Raw genomic sequence first — 19,990 nt, forward strand, 5'->3', positions numbered from 1 at the left:
CCCATTTCCTAAAGAAATGCTTTTCCTGTGCACCTGTTTGAGCTGGGTGAGGTCAAATTTGGAGCATTCTGATCAGTTGGCATTTTCTGACAATAATTAGCATGTTAGGAAATACCTCATTGAAGCTATAGGAAGCATGACAGAACATCATCTAGCAACCTTTTGCTCTTGATAAACATGTATAATGTTCATGGTACTGGAGGAGTAAATGGAGAAGTATAGGTAAAATTGATATTAGCCCTCTGTAGCTTGCTGGATCTCTGGTCAACCTCAGACTTAGCAAACTACATTTAAGGCATAAATTTGATTTTGCTGATAATCACTGAAGGGGCTTCTGGTAAACACTGATGTAACAGAATAAAACCAAGTTCAACTATATTTAAGCATCCTGTTTTTTTAGTTTAGAGCTACAGATGGGGAATTTTAGAAACCTGGGCAATTTTCACTTGGAGCCCTTGACCAAGTGCTCGTGTGGCTCCTTGGTGTGGATGGGAAGGAAGGGTGTTACAGAATACATGCAGGGCTACTGCAACCCCTCACAACCATGTTCACCCAGGAAGGAGCCAGAATTTAACTCAGCTAAAGTGAACTTTTTGTACCGCTCCTAATGACTCAGTGGAGACTTGTGAGACTCTTACCAAATGCTGCTAAATAAAATTTTCCACTTCAGCAGCTTATTCAACCAGAGGGAATTCTGTCTGCAGTACAATTGAAAGTATTCTTGCTCAGAAAATAGAAATAATTGATTACCCTGCACTTGTGAAGGCATTGTTCTTCAACCTACCCAATGGTCTGTGCTTTGAATAATCATATTTTACTCTGCTTATCTTCCATGCTGTGTGGTTATCTGCAACAGCTCTTTCTGGGAAATACTGTGTCACCATCACCTCACACAGTGAAGTTCAGCATAGTATTCCTGTTATTTCTATTGCCATTGTTCTTTTCAGCCTCAGGAAGGGTCTGACACCACTTTGCATTTGGTACTGCACAAACATCCTTTGAGCATTTCCATCACTACAGAAAGAACACCCTTTCCCTATCTGTCATTTGTAAAGTGACAGAGAAGTGTTTAAGTTCCCATATGTTAAAATGGCTCCTAAAGCATCATTGAGAAATGATGAGTGGAAAGCTTTGGTCAACAAAATCCCTATGGCCACCCAAAACTGAGTGGTTCCTTCATCTCTATTTATCTGATACTGTGCATAAATAGTTCATACAGCTAAAACAGCTGTGACCGCCTCTTGCTCTCTTCACATTAAGAAGTGGCAGACAACTTCTTACCTTCTCAGAGGCCTGCATTATGGTTAATATTTACATTACAGTAATACCTGGACTTTCAGGTCAATAAGGCAGTGCTGTCCAAAGCATGCAAACACTGGCAAAAATACAATACCCTACCCTGAAAATCCAGTATCCCGGGATGCGTGACATGCAGGAAACCGAAGTCAAATTCATTATACATCATATTTACAACTTTTCTAATCATTATAAATCCACAGAAAGTGTTGAAACTCCCCATCTGTGCTTCAAGATATTAGGCAGGGCCCAAGGATGCATCTGGAAGATGAGACTGCAGTGGCAACTGCAGGGAGATTGCAGGCTGGAGGGTAGGTGTGAACAGCCAGGAGCTGTGTGCTGAGACGCTTGGAGAGAGCTTTGGTCAGGTGGAAGCCAGGGCAACAGCTGCCCTCCTGAAGCACAGGGCTCAAGGGGGAGCCAGCATTGCCTGCAGCCTTGGGCACTGCAGTGTGGTGGGGGCCAAGCCACAGCCCACATCCCCACTCCCGGCAGGCCTGCTAGCTCTTGGCGTCACATCCAAAACAGCATCACCTTAAAGGCTGTGCTGGTGGGTTTTAGCTGAGACCAATGTCTTCAGCAGCTGCAGAGGGTGGCTGGTGATTGTGGTTGTTCTCTGCATTCAGCATATTCCTGGCAGACTTTACAGACAATACAGAGGTGGATGTGGCCTGGAAAGGCTCAGCCTTGCTCAGTGTACTCGGATAAGAATTCAGATCTGAAGAGCTTATCCAAAAGGAAGCCTCAGCGCTCCAGTGGCTAGCCTCTGTCCAATAATAGACATGTATTTTTTTCTTTTCAGTTTGTCTTCAAATAATGTGTTGTTCTTACAGAAAGGATTTCAGCACTAAGACAAAAGTGATTCAGATATCCCAGCCTTATACTCTCCCTTCTGAAAGGAAGCTTTCTTTGCTAGGGAGGCAGTTGTCTAAGGCAGGTACACAGCAAAAATGCTGCTAGCTCTGCAATTCAGTCTGAGGCACAGTCACACACTCAACAATAGGTGGTTTAGCAAGTGCATGAAATTACAGATGTATGTGCTAGGTTTGTACAGAAATTGGCAGAAGCTGCACTGAACAAGATAGAACAAAATGCAAGGTAAGAGATTAAAAAGCCTTAATGTACAAGGGTCCTATTTCATGCCATTTTTATGCTGGTGTTACATATTGTGCTGGATGGTGTTACATGTTATGCTGGATGCCACACAGTGTGTCTAAATGTTATCTACCCTGTAACTTTAAATAATAGTTCAGTGCAAATCTCAAAAATGTTAGGCTAGTCAAGGACCTTTTAGTAGTTCTGGATTTGTGCTCTCCCAGCAATTCTCTTTTTGCCTCTTAGTAGCAAAAACTTTCTGCCTAAGAGGAATGGCAGTGATTTCTAACTGGCAAAAATTGTAAGCTTTGTTGTAAATGAAGCATGGGATACACTGTCAACAGAAGCTGTCCAGACCATAATGAGAGCATTTAAATATTTCATGATTTTTTCCAATGTTCTATCAGAGATTGAACACTGGAATGAGTCTTAAGTGAGAGTAACTTACCAGATGAAGAGCATAATGAATGTCTTTCATAAAAATGAATATTTAAACAGTGTAGTTAGTTGTATTATAATTGTTCAACCTCCATGCAATCATGATGTTTCACTATACTTTCCTCCAGTATAATTCTAATCTGAATATTATATACATAAACTGTACTGAATAGGAATAAGAACCCATCAGGCATGGAATCATCTCTTAGAAACGCACCCTTTGGTCAGCTGGGATGGTTAATCCAGCCTCATTCTGTGGATACTGAATGTGTGCGTGTGAATACAATTTGATCTAATACAATAACATATATGTATTTTAATCCCAAATCCAGAGAAATCGGCAGTAAAACTCCTATTGCCTTCAGTGGAGATTGCCTCTTATGCCCCCCAAGACATTTTAAAAGAATGCTGACTCTTTTGAGAGTTTAATATTGCTATTAGCTTACCTTGGGTTGAATATTTTAACATAGACATTATTTTGCATGCTAAATCAACATAGCAGCTTAATCTGCTCTTAAAACTGTTAAACCAAATTTACCAAGAGGGAAATGATCAGTAGGCTGCTCCAGCATGGACCTGCACGTGCATGTTCCTTCATTCCCCTGCATCATTTCACTAAAGGAAAAAAAATAATTTAGTAGACATTAGCTGACTGCTGCTCTGCAGGTCCATACACACACACACACTTACAGGAAGCCTATTGCAGGCAACAGAAATACAGCTCCAAATTTCAGTGAGGCTTGACTGGAGAACTAAATCAGTATGTAAGGTCATCTGGGAACCTTTAGCAGCAAATTTAGTTACCAAATCTTTCTTTATAAGTACCAGCTACTTTCCCATTCAGCAGAACTTTTGCAGTCTTTTGTTAAACTAGCAGCATATTTAGCCTTCTGAAGTATCTTATTAACTGGGTTTTGAGCACCATCTTTTTTAACAGTTTTTGCAGTTACAGGTCAAACGTGGTATAAAGTTGTAAGACAGCTCTGAAATCTGTCTGTGCATATTAGGTGTGAATCATCTCTGTGTGTATGAAGGATACCAATGTTGGAAATATTCCTATTCAGTGCGGATGGCCAAATAAGTGAGAATAGAAGAACTGAGAAACTGTTTTTCTGACCACCAGAAAAAATACAATGGCACAGTAGCTTTGGGCTCCTCCCTCCCCAGAAGGGAACAATCATCACCATTATTGAGTGTATCATGAGATTTAACATTTTGAGTGCAGAAATGCACTGGATACTATATTTGTCCGCTGTTAGTCAGCAAGGCATATTGAGGGAGAATGGGATGAAGAAAGCAGAATGAGGTTTTTTTTTTTATGAAGACAGTGTTTCAGCTTCAATTCATTCACATGGAATAACCTAAGCAAGTTTTTGGAAGGAAGTTAGAGCAGGATTTTGCTGGTTTGGAGCTAGTTAGTTTTAAACTGAATCTATTGCACTTGATCCACGTTCACTAGAAGCATGCTGCATATAATTGAAAACTTTTATATTTGCCTCTCTACATTTTCAAGATTTCAATGTAATTTAAAGGATTACAGTTTTGTTCTGGATTAGCACATGGATTTCTTTTTTTGGTGAACACAGTAGTAGATGGGGATATGAACACACAAGTGGAACATTTAAATTAACTGAAACACATCTGATAATATGTAAGCCAGTTAGTTAAGACAAAAAAACCCCCAAACCCTCAAGTCTATCAGTTTAGGCTTTTCTTATTAGAAAATTTTTATTGCAGTGAAATCTCTGCAAGCACTAATCCCTAGTACATGGCATTTTATTTCATTTAATTGATTTTCTTTATTGCAGCCAAGTTGATAAAAGATTGAAAATCATCCATTGTACATGTGTAAATACCTTACAAATCCTCTTTAGTATGCACACCAATTAGCTTATTAACCAATTCAGTCTACAAAAATCACACTTTGAGATGCAATTCCCCCTATTTGCATAACAAACAATCACCTCAACCCGTGCACTAAAAGAAGGGGCAAGATTATTAGTACATCTGTCTACATCTAATAGTGCTCCCACTGCCACGGTTATGTGTTGGTTGGTTTGGTTATTCATGACTGACGGGTACAGCAGTGCCATTGCTGTAACACGGCATGAAAGAAATCAGCAAAATCTAGGTCTCAATAAAGCTTTTTCCATTTTTGTCTCTTAACTAATGATTTGCCGAGGCTCTTCCCATGTTGACAATGGTATTGCATTGAACAAGGCAGCACCATAAAACCTGCAGGCCCCTACAAGGCAAGAGTAACATTCCATAAAGTCATCCTTATGAAATATTTTTTGGCTTCTCCATAAATTTCATGATGTGCTCCTGCAAAGCATTCAGAGCCTTTCAGCTCCCTGTGGCTCCAGCAAAAGATGAGAATTTCTCAGCTCTTGGAAGGTTTATGCTTATGTGGACCCTGCAGTCAGGGAACTCCTCTGCTTCACTAGTGCAGTTAATTGCCCCCAGACATAGCATTTACTCTCTGCTATGAATACAGTCCCTTAAATGCACTTGACAGCAGGCGGCGTGGAAAGCCTTTCTTCCTCCTATGCATTAAAAGTGACTGAGTGAGTAACACATGAGTGGAAGAATGAGGCATTACCATGTATGAACAGTGAGTAGATATATAGCAAAAAGCAAGAGTGAATTTTGGGGCAGATTAAAAGAGATGTGTCATGAAGATAAGTAATGCTAAGAGAGAGATGGAAAGTACGTAATAGAACTTCCTTAAAAGGGAAAAATCAAGGGAATCTGAAGTACATGACCAAAAGAGCTAACATGATAAAAAAATTAACATCTACAATGAGCCAGGGGACATTAAACAGGCAGCTAGAGAACTCTTTATAGGTAGAACACCTAGCATGAAGAATAGTAGTAGCAATTATAACATGAATTTATGATTGATTTATGAAGTTGTAGATATTCTTCTGCTAGTAAGGCATTTGATTGGACCCTTATCTTGTAAAGGCAAATATTCACAATCTTAGCCAAGGACTTTCTTGCACTGCTTTCTCCTATTTGTGGTAGATGTTGTTTCACATCTAGCTGTAGCACTTCTGACAGCCTGAAAGCACGCTAAATAAATAAAATACTTATTTTAAGATATGGCAATTACTTATCTGCTTGAGCAGATCAAGTTATAAGTCACTGGATAGTAGAAACAGATTCTTGTTGGATTCAGATTTAACACTGCAAATCCGATTCTTCCATCTGAATTCTTGCAGGATGTAATTTTAGATGTAAAATAAATACTTTTACCTCCCCAAGTCCTTCAGCTCATGTTTCACTAAACAGTTCTTACTGTCTGGTCATATTAACAATAAGTTTTATAGCCACCTTTTCCAGTAAGATTTTATTTTCAGGTCAAACTATCTTTTTCCATGGAATAATGAAGATTTAAACCTCATTATGTAACACAGGTCTTAATTTATATTTACTCTTTCTACATGTTTTATTTTTATAGATGTTTGGACTTAATATTACATTGAGTCAAAACCTCAGCAAGTATAAACTGCTTTAGGTATGAGAAAGCTAAGGTGGTGAATCTATTTACACCAGTTAAGGATCGGGCTTTTATTTCTGTCTTTTAACATCACTGACTTCACAAGTGTACATCAGCTGACACACACACATGCAAACAAATGGTTCCTATGCTTTCACAGTGCAAGGCTAATGTGCTTTTACAGAATCATTCTCAAGAATTACACACATATAGCTGTTGCTGATTACTTTTTCCTTTTAATTTTGGATTTACTCAGACCTGTCCCTGCTCCTGTTTGAAGTCTTTTCTATCTACAGGACTAGCAACATCATAGCATGAGGCAGAGCTTTACAAACAAATAAATAATAATTAAAAAATACACCGAGAGCCTGCATGTACACAAATTCCAAAACAATAATTCATTGATAGGGACTCTGTTTATTTTGACAGCCATATATATTAGCATTTGGGGAGAAGGAGTTTAAGTTTCAACAGATGCCTTGAAAAGTGGGGAGACGGGGGGATTATTTGAATTTGAAGAAAAGCAACAGGCCACTGTTGTTATGAATGGCCATCAGAGTGATTTATTACAAACTAAGCTGCAAGGTACAAATAAACTTAGTGTTACAAGAGACAGAGATACCAGAGAAACACTTACCTTGGCGTCAGAGATACCTCCCTAGACCACCCTCAACAGCTTGTCCAAGCACACCCCCAGACTTACAACAGGGCAATGTCAGGCAGCAGCATCCCTGTTCATCTGGGTACAAAGCAGTGTACAGTCTGTATTCATGCTGTGCTTAATACCCTTTCACACACATACTCACGCAGTTACGTGGTAACCTGAATTACATGGTACACCTGAGCTAGCTGACATCAGAAAAGGTTTTCAAGTGCAACCCTACAGTACAGGTAGTATCATTCCTTTAATTCCAAAAGCAGTTCAAAGGATTAAAGACAAAGGGTTGCCTTCCTGTGGCCTGAGAAACAGGATTCATTAATTTTATGTTTGATGCTTGAAACCCAAAGTGATGCAAGGGGTCTGATGCAAAGCGTATATTGTATTATGACTATGTTATCTTAGCCTGAGTGACAAGGTAATATCCACACACAGGTGAGGTTTCTGGACAAATACACCTACAGTACGCTCTGACCATTAAACTGAGTTTTTGCAGGTTTGGTCATATGATGAATCTCACTGTGATTTTTCTTATGGCCCCATCAGACAGAGAAAACAGGATCATGTCTGTATTGCATCTGTATAAATCATTTTAAACCAGCTTTATTAAGACTGCAGTACTATAACTTCTCAATTTTTTGCCTGCTGTCACCTAATAATACCAGTTTCCATAGCTCATAAATTCAAAACAACAAACTACTTCTAAACTTTTAGAAGATAAAAGTAGAGAAACAAGCACAAAGCCTGGCACTTATTTCCCTCTAATATTTGTTGACTGGGTTTAAAAAAAAAAAAAAAAAGATAAAAGGATTTCCTTAAGAATGAACTTCAGTTTACAATTCAGGAAGATAGAGTCAGTCATGTAAGTTTAAAAACACACCCTGCTATACTGCTGTGTGTACGAATCAGCGTAGCCCTTGATGCCACCTTTTGGAAGCCCACTGTGTGCATGTTTCAGAGCCCAGGACCCCGCTGCTGACACAGATCCACTCCCATCTACAGAGTCAGCTGCTGGATTTTGTCTTTTTTTTTTACTTCCCAAAATAAAACAAATGTCCGGCACAATCCTACCAAGGAGCATCATTGCTAATGTGTAGACAGCGCTTGCCTAATTACCTGTCACCACTTCTACATGTTTGGGTTTTTTTCCTGCTCATATGGGAGAATAATTCACTGCAGTTTTGGTGGTACAGGACCACGCGCTGGAATGAAACCCTCTCTCTTGAGTCATTCAGGCTGGTTGCTGAATAGACATCAGAAGGCAACATCATTTGGAGATTTCTTACCTGCAAGAGATTGCTACTTGCAACCCTTTTTATGCCATTATCCATCTCCCGTGCCATCTGGCCCCTGTTGCAGAATACCTGCAGATGTATTAATAAACCAGTCTAATAGAGCTGTACATATTAAATATACAGCAGAAGCAGCTGGTTGGTGTTTGTTGTGAAATTTCTATTTTTCCCTAATTTTTCAGCCACCGTAATTTAAAGTCCTAAGCTAGCTCCTTCAAGGAAAAGAACATGGAGGGGTTCTTTTCCTCATCTAACCACAAAAGAAAATAATTAATCTTTCACAAAAGAAAGCTGTAATTGAAAAGGAAGTTGTAATCAGCATAAATGTCATTTTCCTCTTTGGAGTGGAAACTTCAGGTTTAGCCCTTGAACAGCATTGTCAGTTCATCTTATTATAATATACCCCCCTGACAGCTCTCATATTAATTGCTCCAGATTGCCTGCAGTGTGCTCATTTGTTTGTTTGTTTTCTCTTAACTAAGAACAATTTGAATGACTTTCAGAAAACTTTACTTCCTTTCAGATACAAGTGGAGTCAGAGGGAAAAAAACCCCATACCTTAAATGACTTTAAATTTTACACTAATTTAATGTAATAACATAATACTACATTAATTTTAATGATCAAACTAGTGCTCTTTGGGATAATGCTTATGAATTTCTCAAAGTGGGCCTACAGACTGAAAGCCATGTAAACCAACATATATGAAAATCTGGCTGTACACAAATAAATAGAATGAACATCATTTTTCCTATAGATTTGTTAAAATCTATTGCAGTTTTGAATTTTCCCACTGTTTAGATGGGTGGCTTCAAGCTCAGACCATTTCTATATAAAAATTAAGGAAAACTAACAGTTTCAGGTAGTTTATGACATTTTAAACTGAGATTAACAAAAGATGTTTAAGGGATTCTTTAAAATCAATTTAATACATTCTTTTTTAAGCCCCTGACTTCATCAACCTCTTCTGAAATGTGAGCCTTTATATGCTTAGGTGAATTAGTTGTCACGAAATTCTGTTCCAAGTGAAGTTACTATCTTCTGTTAAAAAAATTAAAGCTCATGCATAGATTTTTTTTCCTGTTTATTTTACTTCATAATTACTGCCTTGAAGGTTAATGTCTAATAAATTGTCCTTTTTACACATATTTTATAACTCAAACAACAAATTGTGGACTACCGGGTGTCATAGCACTTCAAAAAGAAAGCTTCCTGTTCTTTCTTCTCTATCAGTGATGTCCCTAATCCTTGTTCCAAATCTGTTTCCAAAGTGCTTTCTCACCACCAACTGCAACCTGCTAGTAAGGGCATATAACTGTGCCTATGGATCAGCACCATCCTGCACAGCTGTCTGGGTTGGCCAGTCCAAGAATTCAACCACATCCTCACATGGGAGACCTTTGCCAGACTGCCAGCTCCACAGCTGCATGAGAAGGCTCAGGAACTGTCATTAAGAACCAAAATGCTATCTTTAGGGTGCAACTGAAAAATATCTGGGAGGAAAAATAAAAGCACCCAACCAACACACACACACACAACCCCCTCAAGCTATTTTTTTTTCACCTTGACTGAATAGCTGTTTCAACTTATCTCACCTGGTATCTACTGAACTAATTATGCCAGCATTCAAAACACAATTTAAAGATTAATAAAGAAGTGCATATATGGGATAAAAAAAAAAAAAAGTGAATTGCTAACATCACCAATTAAAGTCTGAAAAGCTGAAACCTGAGTAAGTCAGCTGGGGTAGGGTGGGGTAGGAGATAAAAAAGCTATCTGCGGCAAATTAAAAAAAAAAAAAAAAAAAAAAAAAAAAGCCTCTAAATGAAAGCTAAAATGCTACCTGGGGCAGGTAGCAAATATTTGAAGGTATTTAAAGCAAACAACATTAAACCTTCCTCAGCTTCCTTTATAAACTCAGCTGCACTTCTTAAAGCTCACAGAACACGATGTTGCAGTTTTAAAGAATACATGCAGAAGTCTCTTTACTGGCAAAGATATTAGGAAAAAAGAAAATTAACTACACAGATTCAACCACTTAACTTTTGACTAATACTCATGAAAGATCACAAGGAACTGGTAGATGAGTTGTGGAGTAAATAGTAATAATTCTACATATTCAAGGATAACCATGTTTATCAAAGCCATTGGCGTTCAGGCTTTGAACATTACTCTGAAATTCTCAGAGATAAGAACAGCAGCTGCCCCGAGAACCCCAAGTACCTCAAAGATGTCCTGTTTTGCTCCCTAACCTCAGTAGCTCATTTCTGAACTCCTTTGTGTCTTTTTCAAGTACCTTTATGTGGTGTACAAGGCACGGACTTTGCAAGGATTCTGAAGCAAAGACCTTTACTATTCGGTAGCCACAGCTTCTGTAAATTTACACTCTGTACACGCGCTGCCAAAAGCTTACCATTAGTCAAACTCTAGCGTCCACACTATTTTCCCATCCTCCAGAGGCCAGACCACACTCTTTGTCTCTGCTTCTTCCAGGTTTTCTCCCACACTCCCTCAAAGTTATTTAACCACTTTGCTGCAGGATCACAGCTGTACATCGTCAAAGCAAGGCCACAGCTGCACATTATCAACGTCAAACAAACCACTGTCTTGGTCCCCCTACACCTTTAAGTTTTATTAATCTGAACGCTGCACTGTAATCATCAGAAGCAACACACAGCAAAGCATATGTGTGGTCTCTTTTGATTTTAGATGTAATGCAGGACAGGAAACCCTGTTACCTACCCATCACTCCATGCTCCTCTGAAAACATGTGCTAGTCCAATCTGTCAGTTTTCTGAAAACCTTTCTACCCCTTCCTCTTTCCTGTGTGCATACCGGTTTCCCCAGAAAAATGTGCTCAGCATGGGTCCCATTACTCATGTATATTTTGTCTTCTTTGTCTATTGAGTTCAAATTGCTAAAAGCCATCCTTGTAATTGTTCAGATTTATGCTCACCCAAGCCTCATCTCCATCTGTTTCAGTGATAGCACTTGAGAGGGTCAAGTTGGATGTGAACTGTAGTCCTAGAGGTGGAAAAACAACTCTACACATTAAATGTATTGTCATCTTCTCCCCAATGCAGTGGGCAAAAGAATATAAACCAGAATAACTTCTGAGCAAGACAACTGTAAAAAGTCTTCACTAGAGAGACACAGAAGCCTGTTTGGTGGATGAATTGCACTTCTGATATTTTTCAATAATGTACATGGCCAGCTAGCTTACTTGCTTCTCAAGGGAGAAAAGCACTTCAAACACACTTCTGAAGTACAAGGATGTGGCGAAAAAGAAAAACCTATAGTATAATTCATATGCATATTAAAAAGACATGAATGACATAAAGGACTACTTCTCTGAGAGAGATACAGAACATACATTTATCCAAACTATACAGTTACTACAAACTTTATTTTTCTCAGTGTAAACCATTATAGAATAGTCTGCACAGTGCTGGGAAAAAAATGCGGCACCCTCCTTTCTTCTAACAATTCTCTATAAATGCATTAGGCTTAGCTTCTATTTCATCCAGACTTTTCATATGTATTTCCTTCTGTACTGTGAGAAGCAGCCATGGATGGATATTGATGGGAGGATATCCTCCACTGTATGCAAATGCTCCTCCCATACTGCATGAATCAATGTGCCCTTAAGCACTCCTTGCTAATGAAATACAAACTTTTTGTCTACCAGTCAGTGTAGGAAAGCATTATTGCCTCTAATTTGTAGGGAGAAATGGTGGTGCTCCGAGAGGACATGTGATTTATCCAGGGTCATCAACTAACCAAGGGCTGAGCCTCAGAGAGAAAGACAGTGCCCTTCTGCCCCTGGGCTATCAGACATGGGCCTCTCCATCACAGCTGCCCCAGTCAAGAAGTGTTACTGAGAAAGGGAAAAGTAAAAGGTCAGAAGGTCACTGGGTAGGACAAAAAAATCAATGCCTTCTCAGCTCTCACAACTAGAGAACTATTGGATTCCCACCATCCCACACCCCCCTGCAAGTATGACTTACATGCATTTGAACTCATTAAAGGTAATAGAGTTAAGCCAATTTGTTGTCCAAATAATACTTCAGTAACAGTGTCCTAAAAATGAAAATGCATTCTGTGACTCCAGTGCAACTTTGGAAACCAGCCCAAAGTGATTTATTCCTCCCTAGCTGTGCTGCTAGAGGTTGCAAACACTTTGCAGAGCAACCTTTGTGTTCTTAACAATGAAGAACATGAACTGACAGACCATTTGTGGTTCTTGCAAGGTCATCCTGGTTAATCATGACCAATCCGTGGTGGGATGGGGCACATTGAGCAAGTGGCTTCTTAATGTGACACGTTCCAGTAGTATTTAATAGCTAGTTGAAGTGGGTATCATTAGTATTTCCTGGATCAATCTTCCTTTCTAGTGGACATTGCATTTTAAACGTACGTTACTGTGAAATGTTTCAAGGAAGATAAGCAGTGTAATTAAGCATCACATTATAAGTGAAATACAATTTACATTTCTTTTAAGAAATGTACTGCTATCAGTTCGGTCACCGATTCAAATCTTCTAAAAACGGTAAATGTTTATCAAAATAATAAGTTCGTTGTGATATACTATTTTTGCTCAACTGCCTCAAAGGACTTTAACATGGAAGGCAAAGATCCCCCTCTCCAGTTATGAAATCTGAGAAACTTAAAAGATAGTGACTTCCCCATGATCACACCCTTCCAAGCTGAAAGAAATCTTGGAGTCTAAAGAAGTGGCTTAGTTTCTTAGTCTGAAGATTATGAACTCCCCCCCCCGCCCCTTCTGGAGATCCTGACACAGCTTAAAAGTCCTTCAAAGCCCTTGAAAGTCATGGCCAAAACCAGTGTTACTTGTAACTTAGAGACACTAGAGTGCAGTTTTTGAACTTCTTGCCAGAAGCAAATATAAATTTTGAAATGTGGATTGTTATTAAGGGACCGTCTCTCACATAACCATATGTTACACAGTCCTTGCTTTTCTGCTGATAAGGAACACTTAAGGGTTTTTTTCTCCCTTTTTCTCCATACCACTATGAAAAGTTGAGCTCTGCAGAACAGAAGCACAGATGCAAACCCCTTTTACATGATCACAAATTCAGCCCGGGCTTTCTAAATCAGGTCTGTGGCAAGAGGAGTCTGGCTTTGAATCATGGTCTGAACATAACACAGCTCTTTGGAGAAATATTATTGCCTCTGACCCTGAAACCTAACCTTCACTTGATTCACATCACGTGAAATTCAAGACCAACAAAACATAATGTAGCATATCCTGAATAATCTTTAACTTTAATTAACTGCTTGCCTGTCTTAATTTTCATTGTTCTCCTTCATAGGAAGAGTGTAAACAGTCAGTGCAATCTCACCCTGACATTAGATAGACTGAATTTCTGTCCTACACGTAATTTTTTTTAAAATGCATTTCACTGTTTTTTCTTCTGAAACAGACATAAATAGCACCACTGTAGCACAGTCCATTCCAATTGACATATGATGATAGGAATATCAGAAGTTACTCCTGTGTTTAGCCATAATCCTGATAATATTGATCAGAAAAAAATCTAGTAACATTTAAAATTGATTTTAAGACACTTACAGGTTCAAATGCTTCTGAAATTTTGAGAAAACACAGAGCTGCACTGGATTTAGGCATTCCACCTTGTGCGCAGCACTAAGGTTAACATTCCCCACCAGCAGTGCCATACAGCATAAAATCCTAAACAGAGATGCTATTAGGCCATTTACACAATGGTTTTCTTTGGTAACACTTTCAGATACATGGCTGAAAAGTACATTGATGCCAGAAGTAGATTTTCTTTATCATTGAGTAAATACAGACCAATATATGTGCCTTAGCTCACTTAGACTTGTGTTCAAATGTTGCATAGCTGTGTTATGCCATAATCCATCAGAGTTACCTGTCTCTGAAGCAGCAGTTACCAATTCAAGTTTCAAAATGTTCTTGCGCTGAAAGTCACTCACAGTTAGCATTGCAGCTAAAGAGGTACCTGCATATTTCTTTGTTACTGTGCTTCAGGACATGAAAGACCACCAAACTATTGTAGAAAAAACAAATCCTGAAATATATACAGTTATTTTTGTTTTGTTTCTGTATGAACATCTGATATGTTAGCAGTGAACATCTTAAAAAAGGCTTCTTTTCCTCATCAGTCTCATTGGAAATGAAACACAGTGAGAAGGATGAATGATCATGTGTGTACGTCTGCATGTATGTTAGCGGAAAGGCAGGGGGTGGGTAATGGGTAAGAAAGGGGTTGAAAACAGAAAGGACATGGCTTGTCTCCTATTCTTTGATTTGAGCCTTGTTCATCCAATGGATCAGTGGTCCACAGCAAGCAGCCACAGCCGGCACTGTTTGGCAGCATGCGTTCTGCAGGCGCTGGCTCAGCAGGGCTTCTGAACCACTAGCCTTTGTCTAGTCACTCACTCTGTGGTCTTAACACCTACTGTCACTCATTCCCCTTTCTCTTATTTAAATAAGTGTTTTTATTACAGATACAAGCATAATTATAAATATATATTCTGTCATACAGGGAAAGAAACCAGCAGGACTGAACTCATCCTTGATGGAAATCTGCTTACTTCAAAGCACCGAGTCCCCTAGACACACACAAATAAAAGAGATCAGGCCTATCTGTCCTTCATAAGTTCATCCAGTTGACTGGAAAAATCCCATAGTCTAAAACAGAGGTCTTCCTTAACTCTCCTACAAGTTATTGTCTGATCCACAACAGTGGCAAACAGAGAGAAAAACCCCAGACTTTGGGCAAGTCTGGAGAATACCACTTTACAATCGGTTTTCACTTTGAAAGGGAATTACTAACCTAACCAGAAGCAGCCAATTTTCAGTGCCACTTACATTTTGGATTCAGTAAAGTGACAGAAATTATAAATGCAAAGCACAACTCGTCCCTGAGATGCTGTGAGTGCTTTGTAGAGCCAGAGAGCAAAGGAAATGTAGGCTTGCAACAAAAATCACCCTTATGCCTCTTCTTATGCTTGGTCACAGAAGGTAAAGCGCAAGAGGACAAGAGGAACTATACTTCAGGAAAGAGAAAAGAAATGATGCTTACTTATTTAAGTCTCTTACACTCACATAATAAACAAGGTTAGCATTCAGGGTTACTGCACAGCAGTAAGCGACTGCAAAAGATACATAGCAATGGAGAATTAGTCAGACCCAGCAGCAGTGGATGATTTAACTGATGCAGGAACCAGTAAAACAGACTGAGGGGAGGAAGCCACATCCCTGGGCTTCCAGCTATTCAGAGTTGTCCCCAGCACAAGGCTGGCAGCCACAGCAGGTACTCAAAGATGCAGATCTGCTTCAGTATCTACGCTAGACTGCTGTAAAGACATGCAACTACAGGGATGCTGGTGTGAATTACTTACAGTGCTTGGGTTTGGGGTGGTTTTTTTCCTTATCAGCATTTAGGCAACAAGATTAAAACCACAGAATGAGCTAAAGACAGCCCTGGCCTGTGAATAGGCTTGTCCTGATATGTTTCTGCAAAGTATCGAATGATCTCACCAGCCTAACCTTGTTTAGTCTACATAGATAAGTATGCCTGTTAGAAGAGACAAATCCTAAAATATGCCTGTTCTATTCTCTTTTTTGTTCCTAGATATTTTGAATTGTGCTCACACCACTTCCTTCAACCTTTGACCCTTCTACTCCAAGAGCTCCTATAAACACAATTTTACCCTTGGAACACAACAGCCCTGCAGCAAGTAGCACATCCCTCTCCCTAAGTCCCCAGATAGAAGAAAATATGAAAGGATCTATTAAACCTGAAAGTAGAATATCATTTTGTTAAGAAATACTAATATGTAGTATTATGGCAGTAGCTTGATTCCTTAGCCATTGGTGAGACACAGGACTCGGTCACACGGATAACCATAGCCCTTCTGTCCTCCTCACCTCCTCACTATTGACACCCCCTGATCGGAGTGAAGCAGAGAGGGAGACACAGAGACCTTTGTGGCAATTTGCCTTACCTAAGCTCTCAGATACTTTGTGGAGGTAACTTCCTTACCCCTCTCTCCCAGCTATGAAGTAATCACAGACCAACAAGGCCTTAGAGCAGAGCACTGGGTTGGTGCCTAATGGCCAGAAGGATAAAAGTCAGCCATGTAAAACTTTTTGAAGTTCAAATTAGTTTTTCATTTGACTGCTTTAATCCTAGCTTTTGCTATAGACCTCAAGTTTCTACTATTTTTCACTAGAAAGTCTCAACTTCATAATCATCACAACTGAGCTGAAAGGTGGACAATAGCAGATAAAATTGAGGATAAGAATAAGATCTTATTGCTGGGCATAAGAAAATATTTCAAAGAATTTGGATTCAAAATGTCTCGTCATAGACAGTGAATACCAACCACTTATTATTTCAGTTTGTGCCTATTTAGATTCCTGAAGCTAAATTCTCACATGGCAGCCTTTATGAATTATGATTTCTATCTCCAGTTGGCAAGGGACTCCTATCTGATGAATAATAACATGGCTTCAGTTATTCATTCCTTGATCATCGCTCAGTTGGACTACAACCATACAATATATCCTTAGCAACACAAACTACTTCAAGCACATCAAGCTTGTCTTCTGCTTATGGCAGGCTATAAAATTGTGAATCATTATATCTTGATCTTTAGCTACAATCAATATATAATAACATTACATATATATATATCCTGCACAAAGCATTAAAAAAAAAAAAACAACCCTTAAACCTTCCTGTAAGACACTCAACTACCCATGCTTTTCCTCTGAGACAAAGCATCCTGTAACAAGGTGTTTAGCCATGTTTCTTTATACTGTGCTTTTCTACTCAAGTATCAAGGACATAAGAAGAAATCCAGATTTCCTCTCTGCATTCTACAGTACAAGACCGATGAAGACTCAAGGGATTAAAAAATGTACAGGACTAATAAAGGTTTGCACCTACAGCCTGTAGGCTGAGGTAGAAACCAGAGAGTCTTTTTTTTTTTTTTTTTTTTTTTAATATTAAACATACAAGACTTGGGTCCTTCGTTCCCTCAGATAATGTATGTGGATGGACTTACTCATGCAAACACCTCTCCTTTGCAGAGGTAAGAACGCAAGGAGAAGCAGGGTCCCAATGGAGGCTTTTCTTTTGTTCAGAAACAGGCAGTATTACTGCCACTGTGCAGCTACTGCAAATACATCACTTGTGATGAGCCAAGGGAACAATTTCCATAGTTTTGCACCAAGAAGGTCTCAGCATGGCATTGAATTTGGAATATATACATGACTTATCAAAAAAGTCCATCAGCAATCACTGATGATCGTTTCTGAATAAGACATTTTCAATATACCTGCAGGACAATTCACTGTGGCTACACAGAGCCGTACAGCCAGCCATCAGCCCTCCTTTTCCACTTCCAAAAACCAAGGATTTCTTTATTTTCTTCCTTTGCAAAGGATGAGAGGAAACAGCAGATATGTTAACCATGTAAATTCATACAAAATAGTATTAAAAATACATCAATGTATTGCAGGTTTTGGACTCCTTGGAAAAGTTGCATGACTGTACAGAATTCATGGCCGTGCTGCTGTGCCAGAGCCACAGATCTGAATTGCGCGCTGGGAGTCCATGTATTACATGTCAGCAATAGTGACTGCAAGGGGGTTGCCCGCATGTTGCATTGTAAGCTTTCCTTCTTGGTGTTGAGACAGCAAGCAGGAAGGCCAATGCAACAACAAAAGGTGACAGCCCGTAGCAGGAGATAAAGCCAGTCAACCTTCTGCTTTGCAGATCCTTACTGAAAAATCGCTATTGCCAATAGACTGAATGGCTCAGGTGAGAGGGGACAGGATGCAATTACTATCTTCTCCCCTGCTGAAAATCTATTTGAAGGTCTGTAACCACATTTTTAAAGAGCCAAAACACTTTGTCTTGAAGAGGACCACTTGCCATATTTGAGAATATGTTAATTTAAAGGAAAACAGATCAAAGGAAAGTGAAAAAGATGAAATGAATAGATTAAAATAGCTTCCTACTCAAATAGTACTCCATTATGCCTCCCAGCCAGGTTGTTTTTTTCCCCCTTTTTTTAGAAAAACTTATATCTTTTGAAAACAATGGACAGTTTGACTGGAACATGTATCAACACTGGAAATCATGAGTTTCCTTTGATTATTTTGTGAGGAATGAGTTGAAATTCATTGGAGGAAATAGTATGGTATGCTGTAGAATAGGTTTACGGATTAAATCTATTTGGGTCCTTACAGACTTTAAAGTTATTAAATATATTGAATGAACCACAGCCTGTGATCTGAGGAGAGTTCTTACCAGTGGTAAAGTATTGCAGAAGTAAATCAATTGTGGACTCACTTATTTATTTTTTTTCTCATATAACTTTCGTAACTATTAGGAAAGCGTACAAACTGACCTCTGAAGCAATTCATTTTTTCCTCAAAACTTCAAAAGTAATTTTAGTTTTAAAACCAAGAAAACAAAAGGAAAACAAATTTTAAAATCTCAAAGGCTGTTGTGAAAAGGGACTGCTGTCTTCCAGCCAACTCTATTATACAGTAGACAAAGGAATACAGCTTGCTCTGCCATACCTATATTGATTTTGCAGACAGAAAAATATAAAAACATGCTTCTAGCAAAACATCTAGTATTCTGACTGTAGGTGTACTTTAAATTCAGTCACCAGCAAGAATTTTTTATTTATAAATTAAAAATTAAAAAATGCTAAGAAATTAATTAAGAAGTTACAAACTGAAATCTCTGCTATACTGGATACTGAGGGATTGCTAGAGAACCCACCGCTTAGTGATATTACTTTACTACTACTTAGTTCAATATTCAATATACAGGACCCTCGAGGCCCTTGTTCCCCTTACCCTTCTTCCTCCCCCCCCCCCCCCCCCCCCCCTTACTGCAAAGATACAATACACAAACAGGCAAACATCCAAATGGCATTGGTTATAAAATGGAAATACATACATATATATAATTGTTAATTAGTTCTATAACTAAAACCCATCTGTATGCTTGCATAGCTACCTGGGGCATGATGATTCCCATACAGCTATGCAGAAGGAAGGAGGTATTTGAGGCAGATTTCACTGTTGGGGAAATCTCCAACTGGTTTATGGTGTCACATATTGTGTGTAGTTACGTATAGCTGGGGATCTGCTTCTGAGGCGGCAGATCCATCTCACTGTGGAGGCAGAGGAGCAGACTGAAAGTGGAGCGGGGATATCCAGCACATCAAAGTTCTGAGGAAACCTGGGTAAAAATGATCCAGCCTCTGATTTATTTGCCTTTTTAAAATGCTTTTTCCTTACAAAATGAGTACTCCATAAAAACCCCCTGCTGGCTACGAAGTCAAATGCCAAAGAAGAAAGCAGCAGTCTCTACAGAGAAGAGCATTGCTCCTCCTGAGAGTCTCACACAGCCTGAGGACAGGATGTGGATGCTCTCCAGGAGCACCAGCACATGTCCAGGGCAGACTAATCCTAAATGTAGTCCTTACAAAGGAGCTGCAGAAGAATCTCTTCTATATGTTAGAAACCTTACCAGTCAGAAAAAAGAAGTGTCCAATAGGCAGTTTGTTCTTTGACATTTTGAGAAATGTTTACAAGATCACAAAACATATTATAGATTATAAGCGATATACAGATTAAATTTTACAACAGATATTAGGCAACTATTATTA

The 19,990-nt window shown here is 39.0% G+C and overlaps 1 long non-coding RNA gene across 1 annotated transcript in view; it reads left to right on the plus strand.

Moving 5' to 3' along the window:
• Positions 1-19,034, plus strand: part of LOC114017163 (uncharacterized) — a 54,358-nt gene extending 35,324 nt beyond the window's left edge. Inside the window, exon 3 of the long non-coding RNA XR_003562052.2 lies at positions 15,925-19,034. This is a non-coding gene — a long non-coding RNA (uncharacterized LOC114017163). The remainder of the gene's footprint in view (positions 1-15,924) is intronic.
• The last annotated feature ends 956 nt before the right edge of the window (positions 19,035-19,990 follow it).

Source organism: Falco cherrug, chromosome 1 (assembly GCF_023634085.1).
Source record: "Falco cherrug isolate bFalChe1 chromosome 1, bFalChe1.pri, whole genome shotgun sequence".
NCBI lineage: Eukaryota > Metazoa > Chordata > Aves > Falconiformes > Falconidae > Falco > Falco cherrug.